The following is a 15780-nucleotide window of genomic DNA, read 5'->3' as shown; positions in this document are numbered from 1 at the left end:
ATTCTGTGTAAATGCCTAATGTACCTCCAGCCATCAAATACACTAGATTCTTTGCTGTCAGTTAAACCCATGTGGGCTAATTTTTGGTACCTATACAGGCCGACACTTACTTCTGCATACTGTGTGAATGCCTAATGTACCTCCAGCCATCAAATACACTACGTTCTTTATTGTCAGTTAAACCCATGTGGGTAAATTTTTGGGGCCAATACAGGCCAACACTTACTTCTGTATATTGTGAATGCCTAATGTACCTCTAGCCATCAAATACCTATGTTCTTAGCTGTCAGTAAAACCCATGTGGGCTAATTTTTGGGACCTATACAGGCCGACACTTACTTCTGCATACTGTGTGAATGCCTAATGTACCTCCAGCCATCAAATACACTACGTTCTTTATTGTCAGTTAAACCCATGTGAGCTAATTTTTGGAGCCTATACAGGCCGACACCTACTTCTGTATACTGTGAATGCCTAATGTACCTCTAGCCATCAAATACACTACGTTCTTTGCTGTCAGTTAAACCCATGTGGGCTAATTTTTGGGGCCTATACAGGCCGACACTTACTTCTGCATCCTGTGAATGCCTAATGTACCTCCAGCCATCAAATACACTACTTTTTTGCTATCAGTTAAACCAATGTGGGCTAATTTTTGGGGCCTATATAGGCCGACACTTCTGTATACTGTGTGAATGCCTAATGTACCTCCAGCCATCAAATACACTACGTTCTTTGCTGTCAGTTAAACCCAAGTGGGCTAGTTTTTGGAGCCTATACAGGCCGACACTTACTTCTGTATATTGTGAATGCCTAATGTACCTCAAGCCATCAAAATACACTACGTTCTTAGCTGTCAGTTAAACCAATGTGAGCTAATTTTTGGAGCCTATACAGGCCGACACTTCTATATATTGTAAATGCCTAATGTACCTCCAGCCATCAAATACACTACGTTCTTTGCTGTCAGGTAATCCCATGTGGGCTAATTTTGGAGCCTATACTGGCCGACACTTCTGTATCCTGTGAATGCCTAATGTACCTTCAGCCACAGAATACTACGTTCTTAGCTGTCAGTTAAACCCATGTGGGCTAATTTTTGGGGCCTATACAGGCCGACACTTCTGTATACTATGTGAATGCCTAATGTACCTCCAGCCATCAAATACACTACGTTCTTTGCTGTCAGGTAAACCCATGTGGGCTATTTTTGGGGCCTATACTGGCCGACACTTACTTCTGTATCCTGTGAATGCCTAATGTACCTCCAGCCATCAAATACTAGGTTCTTTGCTGTCAGTTAAACCCATGTAAGCTAATTTTTGGAGCCTATACAGGCCGACACTTACTTCTGTATACTGTGTGAATGCCTAATGTACCTCCAGCCATCAAATACACTACGTTCTTTGCTGTCAGGTAAACCCATGTGGGCTATTTTTGGGGCCTATACTGGCCGACACTTACTTCTGTATCCTGTGAATGCCTAATGTACCTTCAGCCACAGAATACTACGTTCTTAGCTGTCAGTTAAACCCATGTGGGCTAATTTCTGGGGCCTATACAGGCCGACACTGACTTCTGTATACTTTCTGAATGCCTAATGAACCTTCAGCCATCAAATACACTACGCTCTTTGCTGTCAGTTAAACCAATGTGAGCTAATTTTTGGGCCTATACAGGCCAACACTTACTTCTGTGTACTGTGTGAATGCCTAATGTACCTCCAGCGATCAAATACTACGTTCTTTGCTGCATGTTAAACCCATGTGGGCCAATTTTATGGGCCTTTACAGGCCTACACTTACTTCTGTATACTGTGAATGCCTAATGTACCTCTAGCCATCAAATACACTACGTTCTTTGCTGTCAGATAAACCCATGTGGGCTAATTTTTGGTGCCTATACAGGCCGACACTTCTGTATTCTGTGTGAATGCCTAATGTACCTCCAGCCATCAAATATACTACGTTCTTTGCGGTCAGTTAAATTCATGTGGGCTAATTTTTGGGGCCTATACAGGCCCACACTTACTTCTTTATCCTGTGAATGCCTAATGTACCTCCAGCCATCAAATACACTAGATTCTTTGCTGTTAGTTAAACCCATGTGGGCTAATTTTTGGGGCCTATACAGGCCAACACTTACTTCTGTATCCTGTGAATGCCTAATTTACCTCCAGCCATCAAATACACTATGTTCCAGTGGCGGCTGGTGCTCAAAATTTTGGGGGGGGGGGGCGCAAACAGAAAAATGTAATAGGCATTGCTTTGCAGCAAAAGACGCGGCAAAAAATAGTGTGAAAGGGGCCTTCAGTAATCAAAGTATAGTGTGCCCCCTTCAATGCAGAGTGACCACAGCATGCCCTTTTCAATGCAGAGTGACCACAGCATGCCCCCATCAATGTAGAGTGACCACAGCATGTCCCCATCAATGTAGAGTGACCACAGCGTTCCCCCATCAATGTAGAGTGACCACAGCGTGCCCCCTTCAATGAAGAGTGACCACAGCATGCCCCCATCAATATAGAGTGACCACAGCGTGCCCCCATCAATGTAGAGTGACCACAGCGTGCCCCCCATCAATGTAGAGTGACCACAGCATGCCCCCATCAATGCAGAGTGACCACAGCGTGCCCCCTTCAATGCAGAGTGACCACAGCGTGTCCCCATCAATTTTGAGTGACCACAGCGTGCCCCCATCAATGTAGAGTGACCACAGCGTGCCCTCATCAATGTAGAGTGACCACAGCGTCCCTTGGGTGGTCCTCAATCTCTCATTCAATCTCCCTCATTACACTGTGAGTGCAGGGTGCAGTGGTGAGGCCTCTCCAGAGGGACGGTCCATGACATCCAATGAGTTATAGCAGGGGACACCAACGGAGAGGTAGTGGGTATTGCAGCCAGCTTTTTACATTGCCTACCATTACAAAAAAAAGTTGAACTTTGAGGTTTCTACAGACCCGTTGCAGTCGGTCCGGTAGATGACGATCCTGCACAGGACGGACACGGTGAGGGCAGAGGCGCCCAGCGGGCAGTGGCTCCGTGGGCATTTCCAGTACAGCATCGTCCTTCGCATGGCTGGGTCCGGGGGGCCCCCAGCGCCATAACAGTGTGCTGTGTGCTGCCAACTCTGCAGCTTCTCCATCCTCCGAGAGTCCCCCTCCTCCCGCTGCAGCGCCGCCTCCCAGCTTGTCTGTTGGTCTGACCGGTTACACCGGCTGTCAGCTCTCTATTGTGCTGAATGAGGGGGGGGGTTAGAAAGGAGGATCCCTGACCGATCACCCCCGGGATACCCTCATTATTACCGCCACGGCGCCACTGTTTACAGACCTCTCCCAATCAGCGCCGTCCTCAATCCTCCCCAGCCAATGGCATGGGGTTTGCCTTTCGGCCAATCAAGAAGCGCGTATTGGCCGCGCTTCCTGATTGGCCAGGAGGAGGATCCGTGTGACAATAGCGAATTTTCATTTGCTATTGTCACACAATGGGTAGGCTCAGGGCGCACTGCTCTGCGCCCCGGGTCCACCCTTTGCATCACCCTATTAGAGCCTCTGGCTCTAATCGGGTGACTAAAAAGAAAAAAATGCCCCATTGAACTCCATGCGTCCGGCGCCCCGCATGTAGATTAGGGGGCCAGACGCATGGATAGGGGGGGCGGCGCTCCTGCGCCCCCAATACACCGGCCGCCACTGCTATGTTCTTTGCTGTCAGTTAAACCCATGTTGGCTAATTTTTGGGTCCTATACAGGCCGACACTTACTTCTGTATCCTGTGAATGACTAATTTACCTCCAGCCGTCAAATATACTACGTTCTTTTCTGTCAGTTAAACCCATGTGGGTTAATTTTTGGGGCCTATACAGGCCGACTCTTACTTCTGTATACTGTGTGAATGTCTAATGTACCTCCAACCATCAAATACACAACGTTCTTTGCTGTCAGGTAAACCCATGTGGGCTAATTTTTGGGGCCTATACAGGCCGACGCCTACTTCTGTATCCTCTGAATGCCTAATGTACCTCCAGCCATCAAATACACTACGTTCTTTGCTGTCAGTTATACCCATGTGGGCTAATTTTTGGGGCCTATACAGGCCGATACTTACTTCTGTATCCTGTGAATGCCGAATGTACCTTCAGCCACAGAATACTACGTTCTTAGCTGTTAAACCATTGTGGGCTAATTTTTGGGGCCTATACAGGCCGAAACTGACTTCAGCATACTGTGTGAATGCCTAAAGTACCTCCAGCCATCAAATACACTACGTTCTTTGCTGTCAGGTAAACCCATGTGGGCTAATTTTTGGGGCCTTTACAGGCCGACACTTACTTCTGTATTCTGTGTAAATGCCTAATGTACCTCCAGCCATCAAATACACTAGATTCTTTGCTGTCAGTTAAACCCATGTGGGCTAATTTTTGGTACCTATACAGGCCGACACTTACTTCTGCATACTGTGTGAATGCCTAATGTACCTCCAGCCATCAAATACACTACGTTCTTTATTGTCAGTTAAACCCATGTGGGTAAATTTTTGGGGCCAATACAGGCAAACACTTACTTCTGTATATTGTGAATGCCTAATGTACCTCTAGCCATCAAATACCTATGTTCTTAGCTGTCAGTAAAACCCATGTGGGCTAATTTTTGGGACCTATACAGGCCGACACTTACTTCTGCATACTGTGTGAATGCCTAATGTACCTCCAGCCATCAAATACACTACGTTCTTTATTGTCAGTTAAACCCATGTGAGCTTATTTTTGGAGCCTATACAGGCCGACACCTACTTCTGTATACTGTGAATGCCTAATGTACCTCTAGCCATCAAATACACTACGTTCTTTGCTGTCAGTTAAACCCATGTGGGCTAATTTTTGGGGCCTATACAGGCCGACACTTACTTCTGCATCCTGTGAATGCCTAATGTACCTCCAGCCATCAAATACACTACATTCTTTGCTATCAGTTAAACCAATGTGGGCTAATTTTTGGGGCCTATATAGGCCGACACTTCTGTATACTGTGTGAATGCCTAATGTACCTCCAGCCATCAAATACACTACGTTCTTTGCTGTCAGTTAAACCCAAGTGGGCTAGTTTTTGGAGCCTATACAGGCCGACACTTCTATATATTGTAAATGCCTAATGTACCTCCAGCCATCAAATACACTACGTTCTTTGCTTTCAGGTAATCCCATGTGGGCTAATTTTGGAGCCTATACTGGCCGACACTTCTGTATCCTGTGAATGCCTAATGTACCTTCAGCCACAGAATACTACGTTCTTAGCTGTCAGTTAAACCCATGTGGGCTAATTTTTGGGGCCTATACAGGCCGACACTTCTGTATACTATGTGAATGCCTAATGTACCTCCAGCCATCAAATACACTACGTTCTTTGCTGTCAGGTAAACCCATGTGGGCTTTTTTTGGGGCCTATACTGGCCGACACTTACTTCTGTATCCTGTGAATGCCTAATGTACCTCCAGCCATCAAATACTTAGTTCTTTGCTGTCAGTGAAACCCATGTAAGCTAATTTTTGGAGCCTATGCAGGCCGACACTTACTTCTGTATACTGTGTGAATGCCTAATGTACCTCCAGCCATCAAATACACTACGTTCTTTGCTGTCAGGTAAACCCATGTGGGCTATTTTTGGGGCCTATACTGGCCGACACTTACTTCTGTATCCTGTGAATGCCTAATGTACCTTCAGCCACAGAATACTACGTTCTTAGCTGTCAGTTAAACCCATGTGGGCTAATTTCTGGGGCCTATACAGGCCGACACTGACTTCTGTATACTTTCTGAATGCCTAATGTACCTTCAGCCATCAAATACACTACGCTCTTTGCTGTCAGTTAAACCAATGTGAGCTAATTTTTGGGCCTATACAGGCCAACACTTACTTCTGTATACTGTGTGAATGCCTAATGTACCTCCAGCGATCAAATACTACGTTCTTTGCTGCATGTTAAACCCATGTGGGCCAATTTTTGGGGCCTATACAGGCCGAAACTTACTTCTGTATACTGTGAATGCCTAATGCACATCTAGCCATCAAATACACTACGTTCTTAGCTGTTAGTTAAACCCATGTAAGCTTATTTTTGGAGCCTATACAGGCCGACACTTTTGTATACTGTGAAATCCTAATGTACCTCCAGCCATCAAATACACTACGTTCTTAGCTGTCAGTTAAACCCATGTGAACTAATTTTTGGAGCCTATACAGGCCGACACTTACTTCTGTATACTGTGAATGCCTAATGTACCTCTAGCCATCAAATACACTACGTTCTTTGCTGTCAGATAAACCCATGTGGGCTAATTTTTGGGGCCTATACAGGCAGACACTTACTTCTGTATCCTGTGAATGCCTAATTTACCTCCAGCCATCAAATACACTACATTCTTTGCTGTCAGGTAAACCCATTTGGGCTAATTTTTGGGGCCTATACAGGCCGACACTTACTTCTGTATATTGTGAATGCCTAATGTACCTCTAGCCATCAAATACACTATGTTCTTAGCTGTCAGTTAAACCCATGTGAGCTAATTTTTGGGGCCTATACAGGCCGACACTTACTTCTGTATATTGTGAATGCCTAATGTACCTCTAGCCTTCAAATACACTATGTTCTTAGCTGTCAGTTAAACCCATGTGAGCTAATTTTAGAAAGGAGGATCCCTGACCGATCACCCCCGGGATACCCTCATTATTACCGCCACGGCGCCACTGTTTACAGACCTCTCCCAATCAGCGGCGTCCTCAGTCCTCCCCAGCCAATGGCATGGGGTTTGCCTTTCGGCCAATCAGGAAGCGCGTATTGGCTGCGCTTCCTGATTGGCCAGGAGGAGGATCCGTGTGACAATAGCGAATTTTCATTTGCTATTGTCACACAATGGGTGGGCTCAGGGCGCACTGCTCTGCGCCCCGGGTCCACCCTTTGCATCACCCTATTAGAGCCTCTGGCTCTAATCGGGTGACTAAAAAGAAAAAAAATGCCCCATTGAACTCCATGCGTCCGGCGCCCCGCATGTAGATTAGGGGGCCCGACGCATGGATAGGGGGGGCGGCGCCCCTGCGCCCCCAAAACACCGTCCGCCACTGCTATGTTCTTTGCTGTCAGTTAAACCCATGTTGGCTATCTTTTGGGTCCTATACAGGCCGACACTTACTTCTGTATCCTGTGAATGACTAATTTACCTCCAGCCGTCAAATATACTACGTTCTTTTCTGTCAGTTAAACCCATGTGGGTTAATTTTTGCAGCCTATACAGGCCGACCTTTACTTCTGTATACTGTGTGAATGTCTAATGTACCTCCAACCATCAAATACACAACGTTCTTTGCTGTCCGGTAAACCCATGTGGGCTAATTTTTGGGGCCTATACAGGCCGACGCTTACTTCTGTATCCTCTGAATGCTTAATGTACCTCCAACCATCAAATACACTATGTTCTTTGCCGTCAGCTCAACCCATGTGGGCTAATTTTTGGGGCCTATACAGGCCGAAACTGACTTCTGCATACTGTGTGAATGCCGAATGTACCTCCAGCTATCAAATACACTACGTTCTTTGCTGTCAGTTAAACCCATGTGGGCTAATTTTTGGGGCCTATACAGGCCGATACTTACTTCTGTATCCTGTGAATGCCTAATGTACCTTCAGCCACAGAATACTACGTTCTTAGCTGTTAAACCCATGTGGGCTAATTTTTGGGGCCTATACAGGCCAAAACTGACTTCAGCATACTGTGTGAATGCCTAAAGTACCTCCAGCCATCAAATACACTACGTTCTTTGCTGTCAGGTAAACCCATGTGGGCTAATTTTTGGGGCCTTTACAGGCCGACACTTACTTCTGTATTCTGTGTGAATGCCTAATGTACCTCCAGCCATCAAATACACTAGATTCTTTGCTGTCAGTTAAACCCATGTGGGCTAATTTTTGGTACCTATACAGGCCGACACTTACTTCTGCATACTGTGTGAATGCCTAATGTACCTCCAGCCATCAAATACACTACGTTCTTTATTGTCAGTTAAACCCATGTGGGTAAGTTTTTGGGGCCAATACAGGCCGACACTTACTTCTGTATATTGTAAATGCCTAATGTACCTCTAGCCATCAAATACCTATGTTCTTAGCTGTCAGTAAAACCCATGTGGGCTAATTTTTGGGACCTATACAGGCCGACACTTACTTCTGCATACTGTGTGAATGCCTAATGTACCTCCAGCCATCAAATACACTACGTTCTTTATTGTCAGTTAAACCCATGTGAGCTAATTTTTGGAGCCTATACAGGCCGACGCCTACTTCTGTATACTGTGAATGCCTAATGTACCTCTAGCCATCAAGTACACTACGTTCTTTGCTGTCAGTTAAACCCATGTGGGCTAATTTTTGGGGCCTATACAGGCCGACATTTACTTCTGTATCCTGTGAATGCCTAATGTACCTCCAGCCATCAAATACACCACGTTCTTTGCTATCAGTTAAACCAATGGGGGCTAATTTTTGGGGCCTATATAGGCCGACACTTCTGTATACTGTGTGAATGCCTAATGTACCTCCAGCCATCAAATACACTACGTTCTTTGCTGTCAGTTAAACCCAAGTGGGCTAATTTTTGGAGCCTATACAGGCCGACACTTACTTCTGTATATTGTGAATACCTAATGTACCTCAAGCCATCAAATACACTACGTTCTTAGCTGTCAGTTAAAGCCATGTGGGCTGATTTTTGGGGCCTATACAGGCCGACACTTCGGTATCCTGTGAATGCCTAATGTACCTCTAGCCATCAAAATACACTACGTTCTTAGCTGTCAGTAAAACCCATGTGGGCTAATTTTTGGGACCTATACAGGCCGACACTTACTTCTGCATACTGTGTGAATGCCTAATGTACCTCCAGCCATCAAATACACTACGTTCTTTATTGTCAGTTAAACCCATGTGAGCTAATTTTTGGAGCCTATACAGGCCGACACCTACTTCTGTATACTGTGAATGCCTAATGTACCTCTAGCCATCAAGTACACTACGTTCTTTGCTGTCAGTTAAACCCATGTGGGCTAATTTTTGGGGCCTATACAGGCCGACACTTACTTCTGTATCCTGTGAATGCCTAATGTACCTCCAGCCATCAAATACACCACGTTCTTTGCTATCAGTTAAACCAATGTGGGCTAATTTTTGGGGCCTATATAGGCCGACACTTCTGTATACTGTGTGAATGCCTAATGTACCTCCAGCCATCAAATACACTACGTTCTTTGCTGTCAGTTAAACCCAAGTGGGCTAATTTTTGGAGCCTATACAGGCCGACACTTACTTCTGTATATTGTGAATAAAAAATGCCCCATTGAACTCCATGCGTCCGGCGCCCCGCATGTAGATTAGGGGGCCCGACGCATGGATAGGGGGGGCGGCGCCCCTTCGCCCCCAAAACACTGTCCGCCACTGCTATGTTCTTTGCTGTCAGTTAAACCCATGTTGGCTATCTTTTGGGTCCTATACAATCCGACACTTACTTCTGTATCCTGTGAATGACTAATTTACCTCCAGCCGTCAAATATACTACGTTCTTTTCTGTCAGTTAAACCCATGTGGGTTAATTTTTGCAGCCTATACAGGCCGACCTTTACTTCTGTATACTGTGTGAATGTCTAATGTACCTCCAACCATCAAATACACAACGTTCTTTGCTGTCAGGTAAACCCATGTGGGCTAATTTTTGGGGCCTATACAGGCCGACGCTTACTTCTGTATCCTCTGAATGCTTAATGTACCTCCAACCATCAAATACACTATGTTCTTTGCCGTCAGCTCAACCCATGTGGGCTAATTTTTGGGGCCTATACAGGCCGAAACTGACTTCTGCATACTGTGTGAATGCCGAATGTACCTCCAGCTATCAAATACACTACGTTCTTTGCTGTCAGTTAAACCCATGTGGGCTAATTTTTGGGGCCTATACAGGCCGATACTTACTTCTGTATCCTGTGAATGCCTAATGTACCTTCAGCCACAGAATACTACGTTCTTAGCTGTTAAACCCATGTGGGCTAATTTTTGGGGCCTATACAGGCCAAAACTGACTTCAGCATACTGTGTGAATGCCTAAAGTACCTCCAGCCATCAAATACACTACGTTCTTTGCTGTCAGGTAAACCCATGTGGGCTAATTTTTGGGGCCTTTACAGGCCGACACTTACTTCTGTATTCTGTGTGAATGCCTAATGTACCTCCAGCCATCAAATACACTAGATTCTTTGCTGTCAGTTAAACCCATGCGGGCTAATTTTTGGTACCTATACAGGCCGACACTTACTTCTGCATACTGTGTGAATGCCTAATGTACCTCCAGCCATCAAATACACTACGTTCTTTATTGTCAGTTAAACCCATGTGGGTAAGTTTTTGGGGCCAATACAGGCCGACACTTACTTCTGTATATTGTGAATGCCTAATGTACCTCTAGCCATCAAATACCTATGTTCTTAGCTGTCAGTAAAACCCATGTGGGCTAATTTTTGGGACCTATACAGGCCGACACTTACTTCTGCATACTGTGTGAATGCCTAATGTACCTCCAGCCATCAAATACACTACGTTCTTTATTGTCAGTTAAACCCATGTGAGCTAATTTTTGGAGCCTATACAGGCCGACGCCTACTTCTGTATACTGTGAATGCCTAATGTACCTCTAGCCATCAAGTACACTACGTTCTTTGCTGTCAGTTAAACCCATGTGGGCTAATTTTTGGGGCCTATACAGGCCGACATTTACTTCTGTATCCTGTGAATGCCTAATGTACCTCCAGCCATCAAATACACCACGTTCTTTGCTATCAGTTAAACCAATGGGGGCTAATTTTTGGGGCCTATATAGGCCGACACTTCTGTATACTGTGTGAATGCCTAATGTACCTCCAGCCATCAAATACACTACGTTCTTTGCTGTCAGTTAAACCCAAGTGGGCTAATTTTTGGAGCCTATACAGGCCGACACTTACTTCTGTATATTGTGAATACCTAATGTACCTCAAGCCATCAAATACACTACGTTCTTAGCTGTCAGTTAAAGCCATGTGGGCTGATTTTTGGGGCCTATACAGGCCGACACTTCGGTATCCTGTGAATGCCTAATGTACCTCTAGCCATCAAAATACACTACGTTCTTAGCTGTCAGTAAAACCCATGTGGGCTAATTTTTGGGACCTATACAGGCCGACACTTACTTCTGCATACTGTGTGAATGCCTAATGTACCTCCAGCCATCAAATACACTACGTTCTTTATTGTCAGTTAAACCCATGTGAGCTAATTTTTGGAGCCTATACAGGCCGACACCTACTTCTGTATACTGTGAATGCCTAATGTACCTCTAGCCATCAAGTACACTACGTTCTTTGCTGTCAGTTAAACCCATGTGGGCTAATTTTTGGGGCCTATACAGGCCGACACTTACTTCTGTATCCTGTGAATGCCTAATGTACCTCCAGCCATCAAATACACCACGTTCTTTGCTATCAGTTAAACCAATGTGGGCTAATTTTTGGGGCCTATATAGGCCGACACTTCTGTATACTGTGTGAATGCCTAATGTACCTCCAGCCATCAAATACACTACGTTCTTTGCTGTCAGTTAAACCCAAGTGGGCTAATTTTTGGAGCCTATACAGGCCGATACTTACTTCTGTATATTGTGAATACCTAATGTACCTCAAGCCATCAAATACACTACGTTCTTAGCTGTCAGTTAAACCCATGTGGGCTGATTTTTGGGGCCTATACAGGCCGACACTTCGGTATCCTGTGAATGCCTAATGTACCTCTAGCCATCAAAATACACTACGTTCTTAGCTGTCAGTAAAACCCATGTGGGCTAATTTTTGGGACCTATACAGGCCGACACTTACTTCTGCATACTGTGTGAATGCCTAATGTACCTCCAGCCATCAAATACACTACGTTCTTTATTGTCAGTTAAACCCATGTGAGCTAATTTTTGGAGCCTATACAGGCCGACACCTACTTCTGTATACTGTGAATGCCTAATGTACCTCTAGCCATCAAGTACACTACGTTCTTTGCTGTCAGTTAAACCCATGTGGGCTAATTTTTGGGGCCTATACAGGCCGACACTTACTTCTGTATCCTGTGAATGCCTAATGTACCTCCAGCCATCAAATACACCACGTTCTTTGCTATCAGTTAAACCAATGTGGGCTAATTTTTGGGGCCTATATAGGCCGACACTTCTGTATACTGTGTGAATGCCTAATGTACCTCCAGCCATCAAATACACTACGTTCTTTGCTGTCAGTTAAACCCAAGTGGGCTAATTTTTGGAGCCTATACAGGCCGACACTTACTTCTGTATATTGTGAATGCCTAATGTACCTCAAGCCATCAAATACACTACGTTCTTAGCTGTCAGTTAAACCCATGTGGGCTGATTTTTGGGGCCTATACAGGCCGACACTTCGGTATCCTGTGAATGCCTAATGTACCTCCAGCCATCAAATACACTACGTTGTTTGCTGTCAGGTAAACCCATGTGAGCTATTTTTGGGGCCTATACTGGCCGACACTTACTTCTGTATCCTGTGAATGCCTAATGTACCTCCAGCCATCAAATACTAGGTTCTTTGCTGTCAGTTAAACCCATGTAAGCTAATTTTTGGAGCCTATACAGGCCGACATTTACTTCTGTATACTGTGTGAATGCCTAATGTACCTCCAGCCATCAAATACACTATGTTCTTAGCTGTCAGTTAAACCCATTTGAGCTGATTTTTGGAGCCTATACAGGCCGACACTTCTATATATTGTAAATGCCTAATGTACCTCCAGCCATCAAATACACTACGTTCTTTGCTGTCAGGTAAACCCATGTGAGCTATTTTTGGGGACTATACTGGCCGACACTTACTTCTGTATCCTGTGAATGCCTAATGTACCTCCAGCCATCAAATACTAGGTTCTTTGCTGTCAGTTAAACCCATGTAAGCTAATTTTTGGAGCCTATACAGGCCGACATTTACTTCTGTATACTGTGTGAATGCCTAATGTACCTCCAGCCATCAAATACACTATGTTCTTAGCTGTCAGTTAAACCCATTTGAGCTACTTTTTGGAGCCTATACAGGCCGACACTTCTATATATTGTAAATGCCTAATGTACGTCCAGCCATCAAATACACTACGTTCTTTGCTGTTAGGTAATCCCATGTGGGCTAATTTTGGAGCCTATACTGGCCGACACTTCTGTATCCTGTGAATGCCTAATGTACCTTCAGCCACAGAATACTACGTTCTTAGCTGTCAGTTAAACCCATGTGGGCTAATTTTTGGGGCCTATACAGGCCGACACTTCTGTATACTATGTGAATGCCTAATGTACCTCCAGCCATCAAATACACTACGTTCTTTGCTGTCAGGTAAACCCATGTGGGCTTTTTTTGGGGCCTATACTGGCCGACACTTACTTCTGTATCCTGTGAATGCCTAATGTACCTTCAGCCACAGAATACTACGTTCTTAGCTGTCAGTTAAACCCATGTGGGCTAATTTTTGGGGCCTATACAGGCCGACACTTACTTCTGTATCCTGTGAATGCCTAATGTACCTCCAGCCATCAAATACACCACGTTCTTTGCTATCAGTTAAACCAATGTGGGCTAATTTTTGGGGCCTATATAGGCCGACACTTCTGTATACTGTGTGAATGCCTAATGTACCTCCAGCCATCAAATACACTACGTTCTTTGCTGTCAGTTAAACCCAAGTGGGCTAATTTTTGGAGCCTATACAGGCCGACACTTACTTCTGTATATTGTGAATAAAAAATGCCCCATTGAACTCCATGCGTCCGGCGCCCCGCATGTAGATTAGGGGGCCCGACGCATGGATAGGGGGGGCGGCGCCCCTGCGCCCCCAAAACACCGTCCGCCACTGCTATGTTCTTTGCTGTCAGTTAAACCCATGTTGGCTATCTTTTGGGTCCTATACAGGCCGACACTTACTTCTGTATCCTGTGAATGACTAATTTACCTCCAGCCGTCAAATATACTACGTTCTTTTCTGTCAGTTAAACCCAGGTGGGTTAATTTTTGCAGCCTATACAGGCCGACCTTTACTTCTGTATACTGTGTGAATGTCTAATGTACCTCCAACCATCAAATACACAACGTTCTTTGCTGTCAGGTAAACCCATGTGGGCTAATTTTTGGGGCCTATACAGGCCGACGCTTACTTCTGTATCCTCTGAATGCTTAATGTACCTCCAACCATCAAATACACTATGTTCTTTGCCGTCAGCTCAACCCATGTGGGCTAATTTTTGGGGCCTATACAGGCCGAAACTGACTTCTGCATACTGTGTGAATGCCGAATGTACCTCCAGCTATCAAATACACTACGTTCTTTGCTGTCAGTTAAACCCATGTGGGCTAATTTTTGGGGCCTATACAGGCCGATACTTACTTCTGTATCCTGTGAATGCCTAATGTACCTTCAGCCACAGAATACTACGTTCTTAGCTGTTAAACCCATGTGGGCTAATCTTTGGGGCCTATACAGGCCAAAACTGACTTCAGCATACTGTGTGAATGCCTAAAGTACCTCTAGCCATCAAATACACTACGTTCTTTGCTGTCAGGTAAACCCATGTGGGCTAATTTTTGGGGCCTTTACAGGCCGACACTTACTTCTGTATTCTGTGTGAATGCCTAATGTACCTCCAGCCATCAAATACACTAGATTCTTTGCTGTCAGTTAAACCCATGTGGGCTAATTTTTGGTACCTATACAGGCCGACACTTACTTCTGCATACTGTGTGAATGCCTAATGTACCTCCAGCCATCAAATACACTACGTTCTTTATTGTCAGTTAAACCCATGTGGGTAAGTTTTTGGGGCCAATACAGGCCGACACTTACTTCTGTATATTGTGAATGCCTAATGTACCTCTAGCCATCAAATACCTATGTTCTTAGCTGTCAGTAAAACCCATGTGGGCTAATTTTTGGGACCTATACAGGCCGACACTTACTTCTGCATACTGTGTGAATGCCTAATGTACCTCCAGCCATCAAATACACTACGTTCTTTATTGTCAGTTAAACCCATGTGAGCTAATTTTTGGAGCCTATACAGGCCGACGCCTACTTCTGTATACTGTGAATGCCTAATGTACCTCTAGCCATCAAGTACACTACGTTCTTTGCTGTCAGTTAAACCCATGTGGGCTAATTTTTGGGGCCTATACAGGCCGACATTTACTTCTGTATCCTGTGAATGCCTAATGTACCTCCAGCCATCAAATACACCACGTTCTTTGCTATCAGTTAAACCAATGGGGGCTAATTTTTGGGGCCTATATAGGCCGACACTTCTGTATACTGTGTGAATGCCTAATGTACCTCCAGCCATCAAATACACTACGTTCTTTGCTGTCAGTTAAACCCAAGTGGGCTAATTTTTGGAGCCTATACAGGCCGACACTTACTTCTGTATATTGTGAATACCTAATGTACCTCAAGCCATCAAATACACTACGTTCTTAGCTGTCAGTTAAAGCCATGTGGGCTGATTTTTGGGGCCTATACAGGCCGACACTTCGGTATCCTGTGAATGCCTAATGTACCTCTAGCCATCAAAATACACTACGTTCTTAGCTGTCAGTAAAACCCATGTGGGCTAATTTTTGGGACCTATACAGGCCGACACTTACTTCTGCATACTGTGTGAATGCC

Source organism: Pelophylax lessonae, assembly GCF_965119305.1.
Source record: "Pelophylax lessonae genome assembly, chromosome: 6".
NCBI lineage: Eukaryota > Metazoa > Chordata > Amphibia > Anura > Ranidae > Pelophylax > Pelophylax lessonae.
Note: the sequence above shows the minus strand (reverse complement) of the source record.